We start from the raw sequence: 23,004 nt of genomic DNA on the forward strand, positions 1-23,004 counted from the left end.
ATCATCAGATCCTACTACAAGAGCCTATACTCAACACAACTGGAGAATCTGGAGCAAATGGACAATTTCCTTGACAGATACCAAATACCAAAATTAAATCAGGACCAAATAGATCATCTAAACAGTCCCATAATGCCTAAAGAAATAGAAGGAGTCATTGAAAGTCTTCCAACCAAAAAAAGCACAGGACCAGATGGTTTCAGTGCAGAATTCTATCAGACCTTCAAAGAAGACTTAACACCAATACTCTTTAAACTATTCCACAAAATAGAAACAGAAGGAACACTACCCAATTCCTTCTATAAAGTCACAATTACACTGATACCAAAACCACACAAAGATCCAACAAAGAAAGAGAACTTCAGACCAATTTCCCTTATGAACATCGATGCAAAAATACTCAATAAAATTCTTGCCAACCGAATCCAAGAACACATCAAAACGATCATCCACCATGATCAAGTAGACTTTATCCCAGGGATGCAGGGTTGGTTCAATATACGGAAATCCATCAATGCAATCCACTACATAAACAAACTCAAAGAAAAAAATCACATGGTCATTTCATTGGATGCTGAAAAAGCATTTGACAAAATTCAGCATCCTTTCATGCTTAAAGTCTTGGAAAGAACAGGAATTCAAGGCCCATACCTAAACATAGTAAAAGCAATATACAGCAAACCGGTAGCCAGCATCAAACTAAATGGAGAGAAACTTGAAGCAATCCCACTAAAATCAGGGACTAGACAGGGCTGCCCCCTTTCTCCTTATCTTTTCAATATTGTACTTGAGGTACTAGCTCGGGCAATTCGACAAAATAAGGATGTCAAGGGGATACAAATTGGAAAGGAAGATGACAAATGTCATCTGTCATTTTTGCAGATGACATAATAGTCTACCTAAGTGACCCAAAAAACTCCACTAGAGAACTCCTACAGCTGATAAACAACTTCAGCAAAGTGGCAGGTTATAAAATCAACTCAAGCAAATCAGTAACCTTCCTATACTCAAAGGATAAGCAGGCTGAGAAAGAAATTAGGGAAATGACCCCCTTCACAATAGCCATAAACAGTATAAAGTATCTTGGGTTGACTCTTACCAAACATGTAAAAGATCTGTATGACAAGAACTTCAAGACTCTGAAGCAGGAAATAGAAGAAGACCTCAAAAAATGGGAAAACCTCCCATGCTCATGGATCGGCAGAATTAATATAGTTAAAATGGCCATTTTGCCAAAAGCAATATACAGATTCAATGCAACACCCATCAAAATCCCAACTCAATTCTTCATAGAGTTAGAAAGAGCAATTATCAAATTCATCTGGAATAACAAAAAACCCAGGATAGCTAAAACTATTCTCAGCAACAAAAGAAATTCTGGGGGAATCAGTATCCCTGACCTCAAGCAATATTACAGAGCAATAGTGTTAAAAACTGCATGGTATTGGTACAGTGACAGGTAGGAGGATCAATGGAACCGTTTGAAGATCCAGAAATGAACCCACACACGTATGGCCACTTGATCCTTGAAAAAGGCGCTGAAAACTTCCAATGGAAAAAAATAGCCTTTTTAATAAATTGTGCTAGTTCAACTGGAGGTCAGCATGCAGAAGAATGCAAATTGATCCATCCTTGTCTCCTTGTACTAAGCTCAAATCCAAATGGATCAAGGACCTCCACATAAAGCCAGACACTCTGAAGCTAATAGAAAAGAAACTGGGGAAGACCCTTGAGGATATCAGTACAGGAGGAAAGTTTCTGAACAGAACACCAATAGCGTATGCTCTAAGATCTAGAATTGATAAATGGGACCTCATAAAATTACAAAGTTTCCGTAAGGCAAAGGACACCATCAAAAGGACAAATCGGCAACCAACAAATTGGGAAAAGATCTTCACCAACCCCACATCAGATAGAGGGCTAATATCCAATATATAAATAAAGAACTCAAGAAGTTAGACTCCAGAAAACCAAACAACCCTATTAAAAAATGGGGTACAGAGTTAAAGAATTCTCACCTGAAGAACTTTGGATGGTGGAGAAGCATCTTAAAAAATGCTCAACTTCATTAGTCATTAGGGAAATGCAAATCAAAACAACCCTGAGACTTCACCTTACACCAGTCAGAATGGGTAAGATTAAAAATTCAGGAGACAGCAGGTGTTGGTGAGGATGTGGAGAAAGAGGAACACTCCTCCACTGCTGGTGGGGTTGCAAATTGGTACAACCACTCTGTAAATCAGTCTGGCAGTTCCTCTGAAAACTGGGCACCTCACTTCCAGATGATCCTGCTATACCACTTCTGGGCATATACCCAGAGGATTCCCCACCATGTAATAAGGATACATGTTCTACTATGTTCATAGCAGCCCTATTTATAATTGCCAGATGCTGGAAAGAACCCAGGTATCCCTCAACAGAAGAGTGGATGCAAAAAATGTGGTATATCTACACAATGGAGTACTATTCAGCCATTAGAAACAATGAATTCATGAAATTCTTAGGCAAATGGATGGAGCTAGATATCATACTAAGTGAGGTAACCCAGACTCAAAAGGTGAATCATGGTATGCACTCAGTATTAAGTGGCTAGTAACCTAGAAAACTGGAATACCCAAAACATATTCCACACATCAAATGAGGTACAAGAAGTAAGGAGGACTGGCCCCTTGTTCTGGAAAGACTTAGTGAAGCAGTATAGGGCAAAACCAGAACAGGGAAGTGGGAAGGGGTGGGTGGGAGGACAGGGGGAGAGAAGGGGGCTTATGGGACTTTCGGGGAGTGGGGGGCTAGAAAAGGGGAAATCATTTGAAATGTAAATAAAAAATATATCGAGCTGGGCGGTGGTGGCGCATGCCTGTAATCCCAGCACTCTGGGAGGCAGAGGCAGTCAGATTTCTGAGTTTGAGGCCAGCCTGGTCTACAAAGTGAGTTCCAGGATAGCCAGGGCTATAGAGAGAAACGCTGTCTTTAAAAAAACAAAATCCAAAAAAAAAAATATCGAATAAAAAAAAGTTGAAAGGAAATAAATCTCACTAATGCAGATTATGATCAAAGATAAACAACAAAGTACCCCTAATCAAATATTTAGATTACCTTAGTAAATAAAAACATAAAAATCTATCAAGAGCTTATATTGAAAAATACTTATTCTTCTTCAAAAGCCCTGGTATTCTAGGTTGTATTCAATATGGATGGGACCTTGTGAGCCATTCCTTAACCCATGCTGATGTATGGTTGTATGGGTTTGTATAAGACTCCCACAGACAACCTTTTTTGTTGAGAGCTCATGGGTGCAAAATTCCTGTCATCTCTAGAAGACACTATTTCAAAGCAGTCACTTCATCCCTCTGGCTCTTACAATCTTCCCACCTCCTTTCCCATACATCTTTGAGCCTTGTGTGAAGGCATTACACTCTAAATGTCTACATTGGGGAAAGTTAGACCACAGTCAATTGCTCTTTGGCCTTTGAGCACAGTTGATGAGTAACTGTAATAACCTCTCTCTACTTCCAAATTAAGCTTCTGTGATGAGATACAAGAACTTCACTCAGCTGTGGTTATAAAGAAAAATATTTATAAGGCAGTCAACTCTCATGTCCATTTAGAGAAATAGTGTTTATAGGTTGTTTTCGAGGGTTGATGACATCTACAGCCATAGGTTTAAATACTAGGTATAAATTATCTCCTAGAGTAGGACTTAAATCCAGTCAGACAGAAGATTTTTTTATCCTAGCATAGTAGTGGCACCATTGCAATGTTGAGCATAGTATCCCTTATTTGTGTGAAAGACATTTGATGAAATTCCTCCAAACATCCTACATACACACCTGTGACACCCTAAGAGGTACTCATTAGGGGAAAGGCTTGCAATGTCCTATGATCAACTCATTATACTCTTTGTTTTTATTACTATTTCCTGTGAAACAGCATCTCTTTTGTGGCGTCTAGGCTGTCCTGGAACTAACTATGTAGACCAGGCTAGCCTCAAATTCTCAAGAGATCCACCTGTCTGTGTCTCACTAGTATTGGGAACAAAAGTGTAGGCCAATAATTCCAGGCTCTTTTGGTTCTTAAATATACAGACAGAGCAAAGATGAAGAAATGTTGCCTATACATTGAAACCAAAAGCAAATAGAACATGATTATATTTGATATTGCAGGCTTTAAATTAAAGATTACAGAAAGTGATCCAGGTCATTATAAAGATTAAATTATCAAGTCAAGAAGTAAATATAAGTACATTAGAAGCCAATGTGAAAATACAATATTATGAAGCAAACATTTTCAGATATAAAGGAAGAAAGACTCCAAAACAATAGCATAGAAAAAGCCTCAAGTCTCAGACATCACTTCTATTAATTAATAACTATTTCCATTGGATATTGTGATGCTTCCAGCTTTATTCATAGCTCCCAGAATTATTGTGGATATTTGAGTGTTTTTTGTGCTTCATATGAACTTTTTAATTGATATCTACTATTTTTTGAAGAATGGTATTAATATTTAATAGGGATTCCATTGAATCTCTAATTCAGTTGGTTAATGTATTCTTAACATGTTTCATAGCTGTGGCAAGATATCAACCGAAGACCTTGGCAAAGTCTGAAGTATGAAGAAGGGATATATATATATACCACTGTAACCACAGGAAGGAAAGCGGTCCTGTGAGCCTGACAGCAGGTCATACTGTATTAGTGACTATAATAGCTTTAAGTAGATTTTAATATATCAATTATACTATAGTGTAAAAGTTATCATATTTTCTGCAATAAATTTTGACTCTAGAACATTCAAATATCCATATCAATCACACAAATAAAAATCACTTGATAAACTCAAAATCATCACATGCCAAAATGTCATGTTTTAGTTCATGCATTTGTAGTATAATGACAAAAAATCAAGGTAATTAGCATATTTATCATCTTAAACATGTATCATTTTAATGTTATGCAAACAAATCTATTTATTGTACATAATTGCTGATTATATTCACTGTCTAGTACATCAAAGAAGTAAAACTTTACACCTTTTATCTAATCTAATACTTTTTCATTGACAGACTTTCTTACTCCAAAAAATTTTCTACAAAATTTCTGGCTATTGTGAAGCTTTAGTCAGTATCGATGAAAGGACATTCTTAAATTTCACAGGTAAGTAGATCATATGGTATTTGCTCTCTTATATCAGCTTAATTTTAATTAGCTGTGATCTCTGTTATCTTCCATACTTTTACAAATGACAAGATTTTATTTCCTTTTATGATTCAGTATTTTCTTATTATTCATATTCTCTAAACTTTATCTAATAATTTTTGAACAATATTTTTAAATTTTGCTTTGTAGAGAGTGCCCTTATATATCATGATTTGTGATTTTATATTGGAGTTTTGCATAGGTTAATGCATTTAGTGTGTATAGGTGTACATTTTAATATTTTTTATTGGTTATTTTGTTTACTTATATTTCAAATGTTGTTTCCCTTTCTGGTCTCCCCTCCACAAATTGCCCACCCTAGTCCCCTCCCCTTTGTCTCTAAGAGGGTGATCCTCCACCCATCTGTCCACTCCAGCCTCACCCCTTTGGCATCCCTTAAGGTGGGCGAGATGAGTGTCCACAGCACCAAAGATCTCCCCTCCCATTGCTGTCAGATAAGGCAATGCTCTGCTACAAACATAACAGGAACCATACACACATTATATGTTTGGTTGGTGATTTAGTCACTGGGAGCTCTGGGCTTTATTTTCTTTCCCTTAGATGAAATCAATATTTGGCATGATAGAGAAAAAAATAATTATTTGTAAAATTTTATCTTGAAAGTTTCAGATACTTGGTTAAATAAGAATTGTAACCTAAGGTTCTTTCTAGTTCATCTAAAGATGTTTAGAGAGTCCTTTTTCGTTTTAAATTCTATAAACAATGAGAGACTGAGTAAAGATTTTGTCTTATATGATTGTTGCTTTCCTTTGAGAAATTATAGGGTTTTTCTACACTCTCAGATGCTTGATACTATAATCAGTTACAGATTTCATTGCTGCTCTGTGATTCAGCTTAACACAGATCATCAATTTGCTCCCCATTGTAGTAATCAAAATGCTCATGGTCACTTTTCATATCCAACATTCCCATGACAAGCTCTACAAATATTACTAGTTTGAGGTATTGCAAAAGGAGTCTGTAAGGTCAAGTGACAGAGTAAGACAAATAAAACAGCTATATTATCATTCAACCTACACAGAAGAAATAATAAGAAGATTCAAGGTTAGTGAAGGACTGAGCCAAGTCAATTAAATGTTAGTGGTTACATGCTCTACAATTTTCAAATCACTGATAAGTTACCCTACCATAAGTAATTCAAATATCCTTCTAACATATCCATTCCCTCAGTTTTATTTTCTAAATGGTTTCGCTATTAGATTTTTAAATATCTGTATAATTATCATTTTGTCTCTAGTGAATATTTAAATTTTTCTTCCCTTAATTTTAATCATTTAGCTTTTCTAGTGGCAATTTTTACTTTTAACAGAATAGGTCTTTCCTTCTAATGACAGGAATTGGTATAAAGCAAGATTTGATTAATAGAAATCCACCCTCCATTAAGCAATCATGAAATGTTTCTAATCTGTTAATAGAGTTTGGGGTAAGCCATTTAGAAATAAAACTATGTTGAGTGTTTGTTATAAATTTATATTTCGTGCATTTCCGACCCATTATAAAACAACCAGGGTCAATTTACTTTAAAAATGTGAAAATAATTATTTTGTTTCAAAGAGAATTATTATTGCCCTTGTGAACTATTGTAAATTTAAATGACTCTATAAATGAACAAGCCCTCCAGTCTTCTCCTTATTCTCAACCACTTTTAAAAGAATATTAGATTTTACTATAATGTAGAAGATGGTAAGTATTATTTGCAAGAATTAGCAATAAAATATCCTGGAATGAATGAAAAATGTTTGCACTGTCATATACTTGGGACTTTTACATTAATATAACTTCAGAATTATCAATTAACTGATAAATTAATGCATTAGATATACATCTTAAACTTGAGAATTAATTTAAAGGTAATTGCACCTCACTGGGAGGCCGTTAACCACAGTTAATTACTGTTGTAATGTAGAGTTGAATTTCACTGCATTTTTAATAAGAGTCCAAAACCACCTTTGGAATTAGCCCCCTTGTGACTCTTCAACAGATATTTAAATCATTTTCTAATAGCATGCATTAGAAGGGGTTTAGACACTAAGGCAAAAATCATTAAACCTTCCATTTTCATTTACAGAGCTCCTAGTTTCTAATCAGTAATTTCTTCCCACACTACTTAAACCATTTATTTTCTTTCCTTTGAATTTCACACACACTGGAATAAACTTTGAGAAATACTCTTGGCCAGCATGTTAGCCATTCTTTTATAGGACCTGAATTGCCTTTTGCTCAAGGTTTTATTTCAATAGAGATTAAACAGGTAGAAGCAAAACTTTCTCATTATTCACTGAAAGACACTTTCTAAGGTCATTTGGGGTTTTGCTACATAAATCTAATGAAATACAGAAAATGGACAATCTGAAGCTATATCTGGTGAGGAGCTGCTTTGAGATTATTTAATTTTGGGAGGATCCTTTAAAATAAGTGAAGAGAATAAATTTTATACAGATTTGAAGCTAGATGTCTCCTAAGACCATATTCCATCAGCTTTATTAACGGTTTGAAAATGAACTTATCTATAAATAACTCTGGAACTTTAGATTGCCATCTTTGTCTGGAATTTGCTACATTGAGGAGTAGGCTGTCTTCTGTTTCAACATTGTTCTCTACAGACTTATATGAGACTTGGGAGAACTGTATATGCATGAATTAGTGTTTTAGATTTTGATTTCATGTGATATTTTTCCAAAAAGTTATTAAGAGTTATATGTGTTTGTTTGTGTGCCATCATAATTATGGTTTCCATTGTTGTGAAGAGACACAAGACCAAGTCAACTCTTATAAGCACAACATTTAGTAGGTTAGAGATGTTTAGACCATTATCATGGAGACAGAATTATGACAGCATCTAGGCAGATAGGGTGCTGGAGAAGGCCATACCCACTCCAACAAGGCCATACCTCCTAAGAGTGCAATTCCCTGTCAAACATGTGAGTCTATGGCTATACCTAGACATAGCATAATGCAAATTTCATTTATTCCAACTTCAAAAGGCCATATAGTCTATCACAATCTAAACAACTTTAAAAGTCCAAAGTTCAAAGTCTCCTCTCTTTACTTAGTATTTCCATCAAATTACTAACAGTGACTTATATGAGATTCCCAACAACTTTATTTCCTTTAACATTAACATTGTCCTACTCTCTTCACTGACTCCCTGGGAACTACTCTTTTGTATTTGTTGTGTGTGTGTGTGTATATATATACACACACACTATATATATATATATGTACTATATATGCGTATATTGCATGTCTAGTTGCACCCAATAGAAGGTAACTACTTTTAAACTTTTTATATATGTGTATGTATGTATTTTTAGATATCTTCTACATTAGTAGTTTTCCACATGAATTTTGTAAATGTCTTTAATGTTATAATAATTGTGGTGGGCATGAAATTTCACCTCTAGATTGGTAGCTATTTTAGCAGATGACAGCTGCTAGGAAAAGAAAAGTAGGGTTTCATTAATGATATGACCAATAGGACATGAACATTCTCTACTGAAGCCCACCTATTCTAGAGTATGTAGGAAACACAAACAAACAAGCAAAAGATAAAATAAAATAATAAAATAAACAACAGATGCCAAGTTAGATACATAGGGAAATAAACTGGATCTTAAAGAAATAGGCAGAGCATGATTATGACCACAGTATATTATGCAGAATGTTCTAGCTAATTTTAAAAATGAGGGAAAGTGATTACTAAGGATTTATATTGATATAGCTAAACAATTTAAAATTTAAATATGGATTACTATCAGCCTAATAGTTATTTTCAGAAAAAAACACCTAGTATGTTGATTACATTTTTTAAGAGAAAGATCAAAATATCATAAAAAGAAAGAGCTTGATTCATGGAAAAATATAATGAATAAACAAAACGGTGAATGGTTTAAAATATAACTCAATAGATACACTGCATGCTTATTATGAACTAAGCCCTGTGTTTGATCAGAACATAGCAAAAATTGGGTGTGGTCATCAATTTCTGTACTTCTAGGCATTGTAAAGGGGAAAGAGAAGGACCAGGAGTTCAATGTCGTCTTCTAATACAAAAGTAGTTGAAGGCCACTAAAAGCTGCACAAGTCTCTGTCTCATACATAAACAAACAAACAAAAAACAGAGAAAAAAGAAAAAAAGAAAACCAGGTAATAAGTTGCAGAGTCTTCGCACTGCATATACAATATGATTATTAGATAAAGAATAAAAGGTACACCTACATCATATTACACATATTAATTCTAAAAATAATTTGACAATTCTACAAATACAAAGGTTGAAGAAAATGATTTATTTTGAATAAATTGTCAAACTGCACATTTGTAAGCAATTGACACAGAATTTGAGGAGATTATATTTTGCTTTGTGGATTAGAAATGTCATTGGAATGCCGAATTTTCAGGAAATTTCAATTTGTAGCTATTGAACAAATGAGAAAGTAACCACTTTAAGCACAGGTCAGTTTTATTGATTTGTTTCTATTTTGCTCTCTACTGAATCTAATTTGCCCAAAATAGCATGTAACAAATGCTGAAAGATGATTTATCCATTATGAAAATGATAGGTAGTGTTAACATAGCACAGGGATCTTTAATTAAAATAATTGAACAAATTGCATATGAAACAGAAGCTTCTTTTAAGATTGTTTCATTTCAAAAGCAGACATTATAAAATTATATAACAGCATAATGATAACATTATTGTCAAAAGGAGATGAGATAGATTTGAAGGCAATATTAGAAATTAAGTGTTTTTTCTCTCTGACTACTAAAGGTTTAATCTTCATTTTTCTATATAATTAATATCTTTTGAAATATTTTATTGACCTCTAAAATTTAATATCTAATTAAAAGCATTAAAAACAGGATATTAAACTTAATATATGACTTCATATGAAATAACAATATACTTTTCCATTAGAAACTTTTATTATTTGATGTATTTAAACTATGTTCATATCACATGAAATATTATAAGAAAAGTAGCAAAGCAGATAAATAATGTCAAAATATGTTTAAAATTATTAATTGAGCTTCATTGCTTGCATATATATGTGTGAATGTGTTAATTATAATATACTCCTTCCTACAATTTTTTTAACAGAGCTGAGGACCAAACTCAGGGCCTTGTGCTTGCTAGGCAAGTGCTCTACCACTGAACTAAATCCCCAACCCCCACCTACAATACTTTCCTTAGTGCATAGAATTATTTATTTCAACCAGTCTCAATTTATCTGGAACCCAGAGATCTCTCAAACACTGGTCCACCAAATAGGAATCATACACCTGCTGATATGAAGCTCCCAAGACATATATAGTAAAGGATTGCTTGGTCTGTGTTCATTCAGAGATCTTACACCTAACTCTCAAGAGACTGGAGGACCCTGGGAGTTTAGAAGATATGTGGGGTAGGGGTCGGGACAGCCAAGAGGAAACAGGAGAATTGGGAAGAGATATGGGATGTGGAGCAGTCAGAGGGCGGACCAGGGAAAGATTAAAATATGGAGTGAAATATAATAAATAAATTTTAAAAAAGGATTATTTATTTCAAAATAAAACACAGAAATTACTAAAAGTTTCTTTTATGTATTGATATTGTAATGTTATGGAATTAGTAGACAGATTTTTACCGCCAGAGGTAAGGAGAATTTTGAGTTAATTTTGTAGATGTGAAAATTCTACTGTATTTAAGAACCTGGAACTGCTGTGGTTGCCTGCACAAGACCTACAAAACATCAGGCAACACTATATTCTGTCATGGCTGTAAGAGTAGGACATCAACCCATATCTCAAAACTATTGACATTTGGTGACTTCTGAGGAAGGGTGCATCAGTTTTCCTTAGGGCTGTGCTTCATGTTAAATTTACTACTCTCCAAGGGATAGCCTGGCATCCAGGAGCACATAGACTGAACAAATATGAACTCATATGAACAAATAAGTGTTATAAAAGGAAAAGAAAAAATGAGGACATAGAGAAGTGGGTGGAGTTTCAATGAATTAGTTGGAGGAGAGGTGTGTAGGTGCAATCCATGTGGGCATGTAGGAAGTTTTGAGAGAATTTAAAAAAAATACTGTTTTAAAACTTTTAAAGAATTTGCAATATGATACAGATACCTTGTGAGTCTTATTTTTGCCAAATTTCTGACTACTATATTCATGAAGAAAGAGATGGGGAAAAACAATTCATTTGGTGATGTAGAGAGGACCCCCAAAATCATTCATTAACGAATTTCTCTAGCCTTTGGTGTTGAATATAACTTTTGCTTTCTGAAACTGCTTCTCAACTTTGTCCTGTTCTTTCTCTAGACAAGAAAAGCATGTTCTAGTTTTCCTTTGTGAGATATAGTGTAGATGTAGAAATCAAACTGACAGTTTTGATTTATCAGACCAAACATAGTACATAGACTGTTTACTTTATTGTAAATCTTTTTTTTTCTGTCCCCTATATCCAGAAAGTGAATGCTATGATCATGGTCACTGCTGTTTAGGAAAAAGACTTTCTCAAATTCTAAAGCACAACAAACAAAAACAAAAATATGCCACTTACAGAACTATTGGATTATGAAAAGTCAAGAACTTATATAGGCAAAGCTCCACACTTGTATTCTTAGAGTTTATACCACCTTGCTTTAGCATGGTAATTATAGACAGACAGATGCTTCCTTGAGTGATTTCCAATCCAGTAGTTGAGAATGAAAACCAGAAATTACAGAATGCTACTGGAACTGAGGCAGTGTTTGGTGTTCAGTACAGAAGCAGGAGTCAGTTTCTTTTTCTTTCTTTTTTCTTTTTTTTTTATTAGATATAGTCTTTATTTATATGTCAAATGTGGTCCCCTTTTCTGGTTCCCTCACTCCGAAATCCCATAAGCCATTTCCTCTCCCCCTCTGCCCCAATCAACCCTCTCCTGCTTTTCTGTCCTGGTATTTCCCTACACTGCTGCATGGAACCTTTCCAGGACCAGAGACTTCTCCTCCCTTTGGTGTCAAACAAGGCCATCCTCTCCTGCCTATGTGTCTGGAGCCATGGGTAACTCCATCTGTACTCTTTGGTTTTGTCCGTGGGAGCTCTGGGGTACTGGGTGACTCATATTCTTGTTCCTCCTATGGTGCTGCAAACCCTTCAGCTCCTTGGGTCCTTTCTCTAGCTCCCCTGCGGAGACCCTGTACTCAGTTCAATGGCTGGCTGAGGGTGTCCCTTAGATTTACAACAGTATCAGCTCCCTTTAAAGTAAATAAGTCGATTATGGGGAAAAAAATCTTAAGGAACCTTCGAGATTGCTGTCGGGAGGATCAAGGAAGCTCTGTGACAATGATACCTCAAATAGAACATTAAAAGTAGGTAAAATGTGCAGACAGAGTGCACATGGATTGGTAGGTTCATTAATTTTTAATAATACTTTGATACAGTGCTCAGAAAGGACAAGTGTTATTCATTCAGGGGGAGAGAAGGGCTCTCATGCCAGGGAGCAGTGAAATCTGAAATTGTGTGTGCAGAGCGCAGTCGATGATGCCCTTTGAGTTCTTGTCTACTCGGAGAGCCCTCATCTATGAGGATGAAAATGTTCTGCATGCGCGTCTTTGTATAATCCCGCTGTTATATTTTGTAGATTGATGTGAGGTTTAAAACCAAGCTCTTTGTGAAAAGGAAGAGTATTATGAGTCTCAGTGTTAAATTGCCTGCATTCCTCAATGAAATTACAAAGGTTAATCCACAGTTTGAATTTCTAACTCTCTGTAAGCACTAAAGTAGATGAAGTAGAAAGGAAAATTGAGAATAATTGACGAGAACATACTAAGAGTCGGGCATTCTATTATTCTGTCTGCATAGTCTTTACATTGAGAAAATAGATGTTTTTATATGGATGGAAGGAATCGTTTAAACTCACTGACTGTTTAAGAGAAGAAAAGAAGTGATTACAGTCATGACCTGCCTGTACTGCAGGAGTGAAGGCTACAGTTTAAGGTATCCAACAATTGCTTCTGATATTGGACTGCCACACAGTGGTCAGCTAGACTCCAGTCACGTGGCTATCTGTAAGTATGGGATCCTTACAATATTTAGTCACAGGTGAAGCATGGGAGATTGCTTTATGGGTAATAAAAATAAAATAAATGATTGTAGTTACAGGTATATTTTCTCCCTAAATTATCTTTTACTTTCTTGCCCATTTTACGTCAAAAGGTCATTTGTCTACTCAAGAGAAAAAACTCTGTTATGCCTACATTACGATGTGCCACTGGATGTGTAAGAATTTAGCCATTTTTTTTTTCAGAAGATTCTTTTTTTTTTTTTTATTCGATATAATTTATTTACATTTCAAATGATTTCCCCTTTTCTAGCCCCCCCCCCACTCCCCGAAAGTCCCGTAAGCCCCCTTCTCTTCCCCTGTCCTCCCTCCCACCCCTTCCCAGTTCCCCGTTCTGGTTTTGCCAAATACTGTTTCACTGAGTCTTTCCAGAACCAGGGACCACTCCTGCTTTCTTCTTGTATCTCATTTGATGTGTGGATTATGTTTTGGGTATTCCAGCTTTCTAGGTTAATAACCACTTATTAGTGAGTGCATACCATGATTCACCTTTTGAGTCTGGGTTACCTCACTTAGTATGATGTTCTCTAGCTCCATCCATTTGCCTAAGAATTTCATGAATTCATTGTTTCTAATGGCTGAATAGTACTCCATTGTGTAGATATACCACATTTTTTGTATCCACTCTTCTGTTGAGGGATACCTGGGTTCTTTCCAGCATCTGGCAATTATAAATAGGGCTGCTATGAACATAGTAGAGCATGTATCCTTATTACATGGTGGGGAATCCTCTGGGTATATGCCCAGGAGTGGTATAGCAGGATCTTCTGGAAGTGAGGTGCCCAGTTTTCGGAGGAACCGCCAGACTGATTTCCAGAGTGGTTGTACCAATTTGCAACCCCACCAGCAGTGGAGGAGTGTTCCTCTTTCTCCGCACCCTCTCCAACACCTGCTGTCTCCTGAATTTTTAATCTTAGCCATTCTGACTGGTGTAAGATGAAATCTTAGGGTTGTTTTGATTTGCATTTCCCTAATGACTAATGAAGTTGAGCATTTTTTAAGATGCTTCTCCGCCATCCGAAGTTCTTCAGGTGAGAATTCTTTGTTTAACTCTGTACCCCATTTTTTAATAGGGTTGTTCGGTTTTCTGGAGTCTAACTTCTTGAGTTCTTTATATATATTGGATATTAGCCCTCTATCTGATGTAGGATTGGTGAAGATCTTTTCCCAATTTGTTGGTTGCCGATCTGTCCTCTTGATGGTGTCCTTTGCCTTACAGAAACTCTGTAACCTTATGAGGTCCCATTTGTCAATTCTTGCTCTTAGAGCATACGCTATTGGTGTTCTGTTCAGAAACTTTCTCCCTGTACCGATGTCCTCAAGGGTCTTCCCCAGTTTCTTTTCTATTAGCTTCAGAGTGTCTGGCTTTATGTGGAGGTCCTTGATCCATTTGGATTTGAGCTTAGTACAAGGAGACAAGGATGGATCAATTCGCATTCTTTTGCATGCTGACCTCCAGTTGAACCAGCACCATTTGTTGAAAAGGCTATCTTTTTTCCATTGGATGTTTTCAGCCTCTTTGTCGAGGATCAAGTGGCCATAGGTGTGTGGGTTCATTTCTGGATCTTCAATCCTGTTCCATTGATCCTCCTGCCTGTCACTGTACCAATACCATGCAGTTTTTAACACTATTGCTCTGTAGTATTGCTTGAGGTCAGGGATACTGATTCCCCCAGATTTTCTTTTGTTGCTGAGAATAGTTTTAGCTATCCTGGGTTTTTTGTTGTTCCAGATGAATTTGATAATTGCTCTTTCTAACTCTGTGAAGAATTGAGTTGGGATTTTGATGGGTATTGCATTGAATCTGTATAGTGCTTTAGGTAAAATGGCCATTTTAACTATATTGATTCTACCGATCCATGAGCATGGGAGGTTTTCCCATTTTTTGAGGTCTTCTTCCATTTCCTTCTTCAGAGTCTTGAAGTTCTTGTCATACAGATCTTTCGCATGTTTGGTAAGAGTCACCCCAAGATACTTTATACTGTTTGTGGCTATTGTGAAGGGGGTCATTTCCCTAATTTCTTTCTCAGCCTGCTTATCCTTTGAGTATAGGAAGGCCACTGATTTGCTTGAGTTGATTTTGTAACCTGCCACTTTGCTGAAGTTGTTTATCAGCTGTAGGAGCTCTCTAGTGGAGTTCTTTGGGTCACTTAGGTAGACGATCATGTCGTCTGCAAATAATGATAGTTTGACTTCCTCCTTTCCAATTTGTATCCCTTTGACCTCCTTATGTTGTCGAATTGCCCGAGCTAGTACCTCAAGTACAATATTGAAAAGATAAGGAGAAAGGGGGCAGCCTTGTCTGGTCCCTGATTTCAGTGGGATTGCTTCAAGTTTCTCTCCGTTTAGTTTGATGCTGGCTACCGGTTTGCTGTATATTGCTTTTACTATGTTTAGGTATGGGCCTTGAATTCCTGTTCTCTGCAAGACTTTAAGCATGAAAGGATGCTGAATTTTGTCAAATGCTTTTTCAGCATCCAATGAAATGACCATGTGGTTTTGTTCTTTGAGTTTGTTTATGTAGTGGATTGTATTGATGGATTTCCGTATATTGAACCAACCCTGCATTCCCGGGATAAAGCCTACTTGATCATGGTGGATGATCGTTTTGATGTGTTCTTGGATTCGGTTGGCAAGAATTTTATTGAGTATTTTTGCATCGATGTTCATAAGGGAAATTGGTCTGAAGTTCTCTTTCTTTGTTGGATCTTTGTGTGGCTTTGGTATCAGCGTAATTGTGGCTTCGTAGAAGGAATTGGGTAGTGTTCCTTCTGTTTCTATTTTGTGGAATAGTTTGAAGAGTATTGGTGTTAACTCTTCTTTGAAGGTCTGGTAGAATTCTGCACTGAAACCATCTGGTCCTGTGCTTTTTTTGGTTGGAAGACTTTCTATGACTCCTTCTATTTCTTTAGGCTTTATGGGACTGTTTAGATGGTCTAGTTGGTCCTGATTTAATTTTGGTATTTGGTATCTGTCAAGGAAATTGTCCATTTCCTCCAGATTCTCCAGTTGTGTTGAGTACAGGCTCTTGTAGTAGGATCTGATGATTTTTTGGATTTCCTCAGTTTCCGTTGTTATGTCTCCCTTTTCATTTCTAAGTTTGTTAATTTGGATACTTTCTCTGTGCCCTTTGGTCAGTCTGGCTAAGGGTTTATCTATCTTGTTGATTTTCTCAAAGAACCAGCTCCTGGTTTTGTTGATTTTTTGTATGGTTCTCTTTGTTTCTACTTGATTGATTTCGGCCCTGAGTTTGATGATTTCCTGCCTTCTACTCCTCCTGGGTGAAATAGCTTCTTTTTGTTCTAGGGCTTTCAGGTGTGTCATTAAGTTGGTAATGTATGCTCTCTCCATTTTCTTTTTGGAGGCACTCAGGGCTATGAGTTTTCCTCTTAGCACTGCTTTCATTGTGTCCCATAGATTTGGGTATGTTGTGTTTTCATTTTCATTGTGTTCTAAAAAGTCTTTAATTTCTTTCTTTATTTCTTCCTTGACCAAGGTGTCATTGAGTAGAGTATTGTTCAATTTCCACGTGTATGTGGGTTTTCTGTTGTTTCTGTTGCTATTGAAGACCACTTTTATTCCATAGTGATCAGATAGGAGGCATGGGATTAGTTCTATCTTCTTATATTTGTTGAGGTCTGTCTTGTGACCAATTATATGGTCGATTTTGGAGAAGGTACCATGAGGTGCTGAAAAAAAGGTATATTCTTTTGTTTTAGGATAGAATGTTCTATATATATCAGTTAAGTCTAATTGGTCCAAAGCTTCAATTAGTTTCATTGTGTCCTTGTTTAGTTTCTGTTTTCCTGATCGGTCCATTGAGGAAAGTGCAGTGTTGAAGTCACCCACAATTATTGTGTTAGGTGCAATGTGTGCTTTGAGTTTTAATAAAGTTTCTTTTATGAAAGAGGGTGCCCTTGCATTTGGAGCATAGATGTTCAGGATTGAGAGTTCTTCTTGTTGTATTTTTCCTTTGACCAGCAAGAAGTGTCCCTCAGAGTCTCTTTTGATGACTTTGGGTTGAAAGTCAATTTTATCTGATATTAAAATGGCTACTCCAGCTTGTTTCCTGAGACCATTTGCTTGTAAAATTGTCTTCCAGCCTTTTACTCTAAGGTAGTGTTTGTCTTTGACCCTGAGGTGTGTTTCCTGTAAGCAGCAAAATGTAGGGTCCTGTTTACGTATCCATTCAGTTAGTCTGTGTCTTTTTATTGGGGCATTGAGTCCATTGATGTTAAGAGATATTAAGGAATAGTGATTGTTACTTCCTATCATTTTTGACGTTATTTTTTAAATTTGATTGCTTAACTTCTTTTGGGTTTGATGAAAGGTTACTATCTTGCTTTTTCCAGGGTGAAGTTTCCCTCCTTGTATTGGTGTTGTCCTCCTATTATCCTTTTTAGGGCTGGGTTTGTGGATAGATATTGGGTGAACTTGGTTTTGTCGTGAAATATCTTAGTTTCTCCATCTATGGTGATTGAGAGTTTTGCTGGATATAGTAGTTTTGGTTGGCATTTGTGTTCTCTTAGAGTCTGCATGAGATCTGCCCAGGACCTTCTAGCCTTCATAGTCTCAGGTGAAAAGTCTGCTGTGATTCTGATAGGTCTTCCTTTATATGTTACTTGGCCTTTTTCTCTTACTGCCTTTAATATTCTTTCTTTGTTTAGAACATTTGGTGTTTTGATTATTATGTGACGGGAAGTATTTCTGTTCTGGTCCAGTCTGTTTGGAGTTCTGTAGGCTTCTTGTATATTCATGGGCATCTCTCTCTTTAGGTTAGGGAAGTTTTCTTCCATAATTTTATTGAAGATATTTGCTGGCCCTTTAAGTTGTAAATCTTCACTCTCATCTATGCCTATAATCCTTAGGTTTGGTCTTCTCATTGTGTCCTGGATTTCCTGGATATTTTGGGTTACAAGCTTTTTGCATTTTGCATTTTCTTTAACTGTTGAGTCCATGGTTTCTATGGAATCTTCAGCATCTGAGATTCTTTCTTCTATTTCTTGTATTCTGTTGTTGATATTTGCATCTCTGTCCCCTGATTTCTTCCCAAGGCTTTCTATCTCCAAAGTTGTCTCCTTTTGAGTTTTCTTAGTTGTTTCTACTTCTGTTTTTAGATCCTGGATGGTTTTGCTTAGCTCCTTCACTTGCTTGTTTGTGCTTTCCTGTAATTCTTTAAGAGATTTTTGTGTTTTTTCTTTCATGACCTCAGCCTGTTGACCAAAGTTCTCCTGTATTTCTTTAAGAGATTTTTGTGTTTCGTCTTTCATGGCCTCAGCCTGTTGACGAAAGTTCTCCTGTATTGAATTTAGCCATTTTTAAGCAGCAAAGTGGGAAGTATAATATTTGAAAATGAATAATGAAATCACTTATATTTTTTCAATTTCAATAAACAAAACCCCACAATTCCTTTCATATGAAATATTTCAAAATAACTAATATTTCATATTTAGTTATTTCAAAGATAACTAAACTTTTCAGAATCTTTTCCCACCTACTCAACTTTCTGAAATAGGAATCTTTGCAATGAGTTGCAAATAGAAGTTTTAAATTATATTTATAAAGAAAAATTATATAAAGATGATATTTAGAAGAGGAAAACTATATGCTCATTTTATAAAGAGTCTCAAATTAGGAATTTTTTTACATGTTTCATTAGGAAAGGTATAAAGATGTGACAGCCTTGCAAAGCCTTTGCACATGCATGTCTTAATTAAGTAGAATCCTAAGGCATGTTATGGTCCAAAAGTTGAGGTAATCATGTTACTGCCAAATTCAAGAGAATAAGATGGATTTTATTCAAAGATGAAAATATTTTGATGTGTTTTAATAAATTTGAGGAATCTTTTTAAATAAATAAGAAAAAACGTGGTTAATTATTTTTTACTGTTTAGGAAATAGAGGTCTATCTGGGAGTTGGAAATGAAAAATACTGAGGCATAAAAAGTATATATTGCTTTGTACTTTTTATTTTACATGAACACGATTTCATGCTGCAGATAAGCATTAGTAAGAGATATAGCCATTTTAGTATTTAACTCCTTCCTTAGCGAAGTGTAGTGTAATGAATATACTAAATGGATCCAATTTTACAAGTTTTGATTAAACAAAGGTTCTGATAAATAAAGCCAGGGAACAGGTAGAGTAGGATCCAAATGCAAGACTTTCAAATTCTAAATGCCACACACTTTCTTTTTTCTTTTTTTTTTTTAGACTTATTTTTAATTAGATATTTTCTTTATTTACATTTCAAATTTTATCCTCTCTCCTTGATTCCTCTCCAAAATTCGCCTCTCCCATCTCCCTTCCTCTGCTCACTAAATCCACCTATTTCCACTTCCCTGTCCTGGCATTCTTCTACACCCAAGGAAACAAGCCTTCCCAGGTCCAAGGACCTCTCCTCTCTTAGATGTCGACAAGGCCATCCTCTGCTATACATGCAGCTGGAACCATGGGTCTCTCTATGTGCAATATTTGGTTGGTGATTAAGTCGCTGAGAGCTCTTGGGGTACTGGTTGGTTCATATTGGTGTTCCTCCTATGGAATTACAACCCCCTTTAATTCTGTGGGTCCTTCCTCTAGCTCCTCCATTGGGGACCCTGTGCTCAGTCCAATGGTTGGCTGAGAGCATCCTGCTCTGTATTTGTCATGCACTGGCAGATCCTCTCAGGAGACATCTGAAACAGTCTCCTGTCAGCAAGTACTTTTCAGCATCCATATAGTGTCTGGTTTTGGTGACTGTATATGGGATGGATCCCCAGGTAGGGCTGTCCCTGGATGGCCTTTGCTTCTGTCTCTGCTCCACACTTTGTCACTGTATTTCCTCCCATAGGTACTTTGTTCCCCCTTCTAAGAAGGTCCAAAGTATCCACACTTTGGTCTTCCTTCTTTTTGAGCTTCATGCGGTCTGTGAATTATTATCCTGTGTATTCTGAGCTTTTTTGGCAAAGAAGCATATAAAGAAATGTTCAACATCCTTAGTAATCAGGGAAATGCAGATCAAAACGGCATTGAGATTCCACCTCACACCAGTAAGAATGGCTAAGATCAAAAACTCAGGGAAGAGCAGATGCTGGCTAGAAGGTGGAGAAATAAGACTACTTCTCCATTGCTGGTGGAATTGCAAGCTGGTAAAACCACTCTAGAAAACAGTTTGGTAATTCCTCAGAAAATTGGACATAATACTTCTGGAGACCCCAGATATACTACTCCTTGGCTTATACCCAGAAGATGTGCCGACATGTAAATAAGGACACATGCTCCACTATGTTCAAAACATCTTTATTTATAATTTATAAAGCCAGAAGCTGGAAAGAATCCAGATGTCCTTCAACAAAGGAATGGATATAAAAATGTGGTACATTTACACAATGGAGTGCTATTCAGCTACTAAAGATAATGAATTCAGGAAATTCTCAGGCAAATTGGATGGAGCTAGAAAATATCATCCTGAGTGAGGTTACTGAATTGCAAAAGAATACACATGGTATGCACTTACTGAAAAAGTAGATCTTAGCTCAGATGCCACACACTTTCTATGTTGGATTGCTTTCTCCTTCATTATTCTTCATCTGTTTTGAAAGGGTTATTGGGCTACCTTCTAATACAGGCACTTTTCTTGGCTGTTACTTCTCTTTGATTTCTTCTAATACTTTTTTTGTTAGCCATTAGATTTGAAACAGATTTCACAGTGAGAAGCATTATAATTTGTGTGTGTGTGCTCCTCAGTACATTAACCTTTCAATTTTGTTCCCCTACAGTGCCTTTCAGAATTCTATACTTCATGATGTCATTACCTGCGAACCCTTAACAATTAAGATTGCATCTTTGTTCCAGAACATCACGAGCCTTGACAGTCCATATTGCTATATGTGTCTTTCAACATCACAGTGAAGGAGCAGTTTTGTTTTTTACTATTCTTACAATACTGGTTTTTCAAGCTTTATTGTATATAATATCAAAATTTCTTACGTGATATTTGTCTTTATAACCTCTTTATTGTTTATTAATCACAGTGCAGAAAAAATTAAAAGGTCTTATATAATCCATACACTAATCTACTATACACACCTTCAGAATGCTATGTAAGTTAATGTACAATCAGCTTACAATATTTGCCCTTATTTAAAGACAAAATTATGTATCCTAATCTCATAGAGAAGTAATTCTTTCATACTTAACTCCATTTTATGATAGCTATTTAAATATTTTACAATCATGAATGATTCCCCATAAAAATATGTAATACCAGTAGTCACACCACACACACACTCACACACACACACACATACACACACACACACACACACACACACACACACACACCAAAAACCAAAAACAACAAAAAAGTATTCTCCACTATGTTCGTTATTCTGAATACTCTGACTTACATACTTAATATACTCTGTTAATAAATTAGTTATATGTGCCATAAATTTACCTAAACTACATTATTCTCAATAAAAATTAAAGCAATGATTTTTCCCTACTAGCAGTATTTTTAAATTGTCAGACATGCTTTATACAATTATTTGTCTACCTTAGCCTCTTTGTTTGATTATTTTTAATTTAGTCTGCAACTTCTCACCATATATATTCTGCAAATAACACTTTCACATTTTTAGAAGTTTTCTTGGTACAGAATGTTTATTGCTACATATGTGAGGCAACACAATGGTGGCCAATTAAGAAATATTAATATGATATTCATTGCCTTTTGGATTAGGGTTTTTGGACTTGATATGTCAATGCCATTATGATTCAGAAAATTGAAAATACATGTGCTAAAAGTCACACATATATTCAAATATTTATTCATTATTGTCTAATGTACATAGGTATTTTTTGCATGAATTTCCATGTCCTACATGAGTGCCTGTTTGCATTCAGACAATAGAAAAGGCATCATATGCTCTGTAACTGGAGACACAGGCAATTTTGATCCAAAATGTGAATGCTGGAAACTAAACTCAGGTCCTGTGTAAGAATAGTTACAGATCTTAATCTTAGAAGCATCACTTCAGCCTCCTAAGCCAATAATTGTTGTGAGGATTTTTTGTTGTTGCTGATGTTCATTTGTTTGACTTATATATTTTAAATACATATTAATAACATAGTTTCCTTAAACAATTTAGATTTAATATGCTGGTACTGTGTGTGTGTGTGTGTGTGTGTGTGTGTGTATAAAGTGAAATTGTGTAAGCATTGGAGGCCAGAGGCCTTGAACATTTTTGGAAAAGGTGTTCCAGTTGGTTATGAGGTACCAAGACATTGTTTCTGAGAACAAAATTTAACTAGAACTTTCCAGTTAAGAATTTAAGAGGCCTCTGGCCTCTGAAGACACTTGCATGCAGTGCATATTCCTTAATACTTACAAATATAATAACATATAAATACAACATGAAAATTGAATAATTAAGAAAAAATTTTACTATATGTTAGATATGGGCTTTTTTGTTTTACTACAACACAAAAAAAATTTTTTTAATAAGCATTAGAATTGCTGAATGAAAGTTTGGTTTGATCTACTCTCATTTATCCAAACTCGGTGAAATTTTTTCTTCAATGCCTTTCTAAAGAGATGTCTATTAACAAACACCTCTAAAAGTCAAATCTACAAAAGCAACAGGAAGTTTGTTGTCAACTTTTAATATGATTTCATTTTGGATAAGCTTCTTCTCGACATATAAGTAAATTG

This window comes from Apodemus sylvaticus, chromosome 8 (assembly GCF_947179515.1).
Source record: "Apodemus sylvaticus chromosome 8, mApoSyl1.1, whole genome shotgun sequence".
Classification (NCBI taxonomy): domain Eukaryota; kingdom Metazoa; phylum Chordata; class Mammalia; order Rodentia; family Muridae; genus Apodemus; species Apodemus sylvaticus.